Genomic DNA, 5,913 nt, shown 5'->3' on the forward strand with positions numbered 1-5,913 from the left:
TGTCGCTCAATTGTGTCCGACTCTTTGTGACCCCATGGACTGTACCTGCCAAGCTCTTCCATCCATGGGATTTTCCAGGCAAGGATACAGGAGTGGGTTGCTGTTTCCTTCTCCAGGGGATCTTCCCAACCCAGGGATTGAACCTAAGTCTCCTGCATTGCAAGCAGACTCTTCACCATCTGAGCCACAAGGGAAGCTCTTCTTTATATAGGCATGATCAATTGACTCCATTTTCAGCCTCTTTGTCCTCTCTAGAGAAGTAAGGGGACAGGGCTGAAAGCCCTAAGCTTCCAATCGTGGCTTTGTCTTTCCCAGTGACACCACATAGAACAAAACATGCTCTTTGAGCTTTAATCATTTCGAAAATTACAAGGGTTCTAGGAGTTCTGTGCCTGGAACAAGGGGCAAAGGCTAATATATATATATATATATATATATATATATATCTTTTATCTCATAGGAGCCACTGGAAATTATAGACATGATAGAAATTAGAAGGACTTAAAGATAGAATTAAGACAATGAATGTCCCAGAAAGTATAGCAAAAAGGCAAAGCGATTTATTTAAAAATGAGAGAAAATTGTTAAAGAGTTAGAACACCAGCCCATCACATTCAAAGTTCAAATTAAGAATAGATAATCACCAAAAAAGTAATCCAATAACATTTTATAGAGCAGGAGTTCATGAATTTTGAGAGTGAAAGGGCTCACTGAGTGCTCAGCACATGGATACAAATAAACCCACACCGAGACACGGTTGGGAAATTTCAAAGCACTGCGGACAAAGAGCTTCCGCAGAGGGTGAAAAGCAGGTTACGAAGGGTAAAGAATCAGAGTGGCATCAGGAGTCTGAAAAGCAACACTGGAAGGTAGTGAAATAGTGCCTTCAAAATCCTGAGGTAAAATATTTTCCAACCTAGAATTCTATACTCTGTCAAACTAGCAACGTTGGGAAGGGAAATACAGTGGTTTCTAAGACAGGAGTAATGTTTTCTCTTTTAGGCTTGCTGGAGAGTACATATTACTCTTTAAGTCATACAGGTGAGTTCTCTATACTATTTAAACTGATTTAGCACATTGTCAAAAGGAATCATTTTTATTTTTTTTATTTTTTTTTTCCATTTTTTTTTTTATTAAATTTTAAAATCTTTAATTCTTACATGTGTTCCCAAACAAGGAATCATTTTTAAAAATTAGCAATTAATGTTAATGTTAGAATAAAATGTTAGAATTCGATGGAGTCAGATGCTGGGTACGTGGATGCTGGTTATGTTATTCTCTGTACTTTCTTGTATATTTAGTATATATTATGATAAAATAAAATTTTTTATTTATTTAAAGAATAAAGGTTTGGAGGAGAGATGATATGGAAAAAGAGAGAATGAGTAACAGCTCACTAAAAGAACATTCTCTCTGTCCAAAATTATAAAAAGACTTCCTCATGGTGGGCTCTGATCTTTATTACCTTATCTTTGTCATTTCTGTTTTATCTGCTGAGGACCGTATGAATCCCAAGCAAATGGACTCAGTGAATAGTCTCTTCCACGTACAAACCACAACATAATCCTATCTGTCAACTTAAAGACCTCTTGGCTTTTTACGTATGCCATTCAAATTGCATGTTGATGCCTTTCTTCTTCTGATATTCTACACTAGAAACAGGAAGGCTGTCATGATCCATCTAGTGCTGTCATTATATTCTTAGAAGTGACTACCTTGTATGGATGAGCTGGGCTCTGACCACTTGGTAGTAAGTTTCTTAGGAAGTTTCTACCTTCTTTTCCAGTATCCTCATCAGTATATTGATAATAGTGTCTGGTTTATAGAGGTTTTCTGAGGATTAATGTCAGCTATTATATATTATCATTATTTGCAAATGGCAGAGTTGTATTGTCATTTTAAAAAGTGGTCATCATAGTCCTCTCTAATACTGTTAAATAAATGCATAATGAACATTTTTACTTGCAAGGCTAGATGTAAACATAGTCACATTGCAGAGAGACAATAAAGTTATCCTAAAATGAATATAAATATGACAGCACTAAAGACCAGTGTACAACAGTACTAAAAGGGTCTCAGAAATGCAGAGCTGTTCATTCATTTTGAAAGAATTTTGTTGGCATGGAGTTTTGAGTTTTTTCCCCCAATGAATACTCTCAACCCTTCTTGCAGTGCAAGGTAGTTGAAGGACAGCTAAGAAATTTTGGTTTGCTAAAAAATATATTACCAAAAAGGACAAAATGAATGAAGATGGCCTTGTCTCCTTGGAAACCAGTTCAGTTCAGTTCAGTTGCTCAGTTGTGTCTGACTCTTTGTGATCTCATGGACTGCAGCACACCAAGCTTTCCTGTCCATCACCAGCTCCCGGAGTTTGCTCAAACTCATGTCCATTGAGTTGGTGATTCCATCCTACCATCTCATCCACTGTTGTCTCCTTCTCCTCCCACCTTTAATCTTTCCCAGTATCAGGTTCTTTTCCAATGAGTCAGTTCGTTTTCAATGAGTCAGGTCTTTTTCTGACAATGAGTCAGGTCTTTTTCAATGAGTCAGTTCTTCCATCAGGTGGCCAAAGTATTGTAGCTTCAGCATCAGTCCTTCCAATGAATATTCAGGATTGATTTACTTTATGATTGACTGGTTTGATTTCCTTGCAGTCCAAACCAAAATCATAGTTATTTCTACCAAACAAGTATTGTTTGGCTGAAGTCTTAAAAAAGTAGGGTAGCTTAAATACTGAATTTCCTAGCCAGTGGTTTCTCATAACATGTTGAAAAGATCACAAGACTGATCAAAAACAATACTAAATACAGCATTTAAAAGATCAAGTAAACTTCATATAAACACATTGGTAGTATTAAAATTTGTCATGAGTTCATGTTGTCTTAATTTTAACTTATAATTTCTGCCCTTTGACTATCAGTAAAGCATTCCCGAATTAACTCTAAAATTATAATGTTGTTTAAACTTGAAAACTTACATAGTATATCAACCTGAAGGCATCTATTATAGAGTTCAGCATAGTGAACTTTGGTGCTAAATCTGGAATAATTTGGTTATGATCCTGATTACATCAGAGGAAAAGATTAAATGAACTCTGTCCTTTCTAACCTGTGCATAGGACTTATCTGAGTTTGAGCTATACTGTAGTTAAAGATGCAAACACAAAATGCATTAAAAATTTTTCCAAACCTATTATCATTTTTTTGTCTGCCCAGACTTCACTCATTCTCAATCTATAAGACTCAGATAAAACTGACACCACCCAGGCCTAAATCATGACTCAAGAGAACAAAAAGAATAGCACATCCTCTTGGGCAAGAGATTGTTTCCCTCACTGGAGCTATTGAGAAAAAGATTCTCTTTATCTGCTGAAGTTTCTAAACCATGAGGATGTAAGTTCAGAGCTATGTGTGTGTGTGTGTGTGTGTGTGTGTGTGTGTGTGGGTGGGTGGGTGAGTGGGTGGGTGTGGGTGTGTGTGTGCGCGCGCACGTGCACACTCAGCCGAGTCTGACTCTTTGCACCTCCATGGACTGTATGGCCTGCCAGGCTCCTCTCTCCAAGGAATTTTCCAGGCAAGAATACTGGAGAGGGTTGCCCTTTCCTACTCTAGGTAATCTTCCTGACCCAGGGATCAAACCTGCGTCTCTTTCATCTCCTACTTTGGCAGGCGGATTCTTTACCACTGCACCACCTGGGAAAACCTCAGAGCTGCCTCCTGGGATTGCCTGCCTTAGAATGAAGGTAACTCTGAATAAAACAGAGCAGATCAAAGGAGTGATGTAATTTTTTTTTAATTTTTATTGGAGTATAGTTGCTTTATGTTAGTTTCTACTGTACAGCAAAGTGTACACATATGTATAGATACAACTCCTGTTTTTTGGGTTTCCTTTCCATTTAGGTCGCCACAAAGCACTGCGTAGACTTTCCCGTCTTATCCAGTAAGTTCCTGTTAGTTATCAGTAGTGTATACCTGTCAATAGTGTATACCTGTCAATAGTGTATCAATAGTGTATATGTGTCAATCCCAATCTCCCAACATTTGAATCTCTGTATCTGAAATAGATCAAACCACAAACTTCTAATTTCACAAATGAAGAAACAAGACAAAGACCAACTGTAAGGGAAACAAAAGATTATGAAGGAGAGAAGAAAAAAATTATAAAATGCTACAGGGATCTGCTGTGAATGACTTTAACGTACTCATAATAATGTAAATAATGAATATTGCAATATAATTATATTAGTTGGATGCGAGGATGAGAAGAAAGACAGAAATGAATGAGATAATGGTGAAGCAATACTAAACCTACCACGTGAGGACATCAATTGATAATACTTAAAGCTGCTAAATTAAGAAGCAGCAATATAAGCACATGATTCTGAGATATGGCAAAAAATAGAGAGTGGAAGATTTAGAAATCCTTATTGTGGTACTTGGTACTTTTTTTTATATGTATATAAGTATTTATTTGGCTGCATTGGGTCTTAGTTGCCGCTGCCAGAATCTTCACTGTGTCATGCAGGATCTTTCATTGAGGCACACCGATTCTCTAGTTGTGGCGTGCAGACTCAGTAGTTGCCGAGCACAGGCTCTAAATCAAGCAGGCTTCAGTAGTTGCAGCAAGGAGGGTTATCTGCCCATGGCATATGGGATCTTCCTTCACTGACCAGGGATCAAACCTGTGTCCCCTGTATTGCAGGGTGGATTCTTAAACACTGGACCCCCAGGGCAGTCTCAGTAGTCCATTTTAATGGGAGTATTCAGATCTTTTAGTTCTGCAAAATGTTCGTGATTTCCCTATTTGATTATTTTCTTCCATCCATTTTCTCTTATCTCTATTTCTTAAATTTCTGTTATTCAGATGGTGGACCTCCTAGATGGTCCACAGTCCTCTGATTCCAAAACCTTTCCTTCCTTCTTACCCTCTCATTGTCTTTTTGCTCTGCTTTCTGAGAGATGTCCTCAACTTATCTCTTTATCTTTCGATCCTTTTTTTTTTTTAATTTGTACTCTCATAATTTGAATTTTTATGAGCTTTTGTTTGTTCTCCTTGTAGATGATAGACAGACAGTCACCCTGTTCTAACTTACGGCTACTGCACTCTCTCTTGTGAATCTGGGGTACAAAGGACAGTGTTTTTATTTCCTTCCCTTGCCTGCGTTCATCTCCTCAGTGCTGCTTTGTCTGATTGTTTCCATCTTTGTCTTTCACACAGAGGCTCCCCTTAGATACTGCATGAATTTTGGTTTTCTAAGAGTGCGGGGACTAGAAGGCTGAGGGCAAGCTCTGAGCACCTCTGGGTGCAGTGTGCTGAGGGGAGCTTTGCTTTGGGTGGGTGGTTTGGGTAGCCCATGTCATTGAAGGAACCCTGCTGTCAGGATCTTGAAGCTGGTCAGATTCCCCAAAGATGATTTTTCCATTCCTAGGCCTGGGAAGTAGAGGTTTGGAAGCTAGTGTTCTAGGAACCAAGGGTGAGAAGATAAGATGGTTGTTCTTAGAATTTCATATCTTAACATTCACTTAATTCTACTGTTTTAAGCATAGTACCAGTAGCTTAGATTTTGCCTAGTGTTGTCCTTTTCAAAAATCCTCTTTAGAATAAACTTGCGATCTTCTGTACTGGTTGGGGAGGCACAGGTTGCCCTTCTAGAGAGCAGAGAGGAAGCTCTGTGACAGGGAAGTGTCCAAATGCTTGCCATAGACACTCAACTCATTCTCTTGTTTATAGCCTCGCAATTAACACATTTCAAAAACACCTAATGTCAACAATTTTGAGCCCTGGGGAATTCTGAAATGTACATTAATTGCTTCTTGACTTTCCCTAAGGTTCCTTTCTAAAGTTTTAATAGGCAGTTACCACTTTTCAGACTGCTTCTGTTTCTAGAATTTTCTTGTATTAACTCCTCTTCTA

The sequence above is a fragment of the Capricornis sumatraensis genome, chromosome 9 (genome assembly GCF_032405125.1).
Source record: "Capricornis sumatraensis isolate serow.1 chromosome 9, serow.2, whole genome shotgun sequence".
In the NCBI taxonomy this organism is placed as follows: domain Eukaryota; kingdom Metazoa; phylum Chordata; class Mammalia; order Artiodactyla; family Bovidae; genus Capricornis; species Capricornis sumatraensis.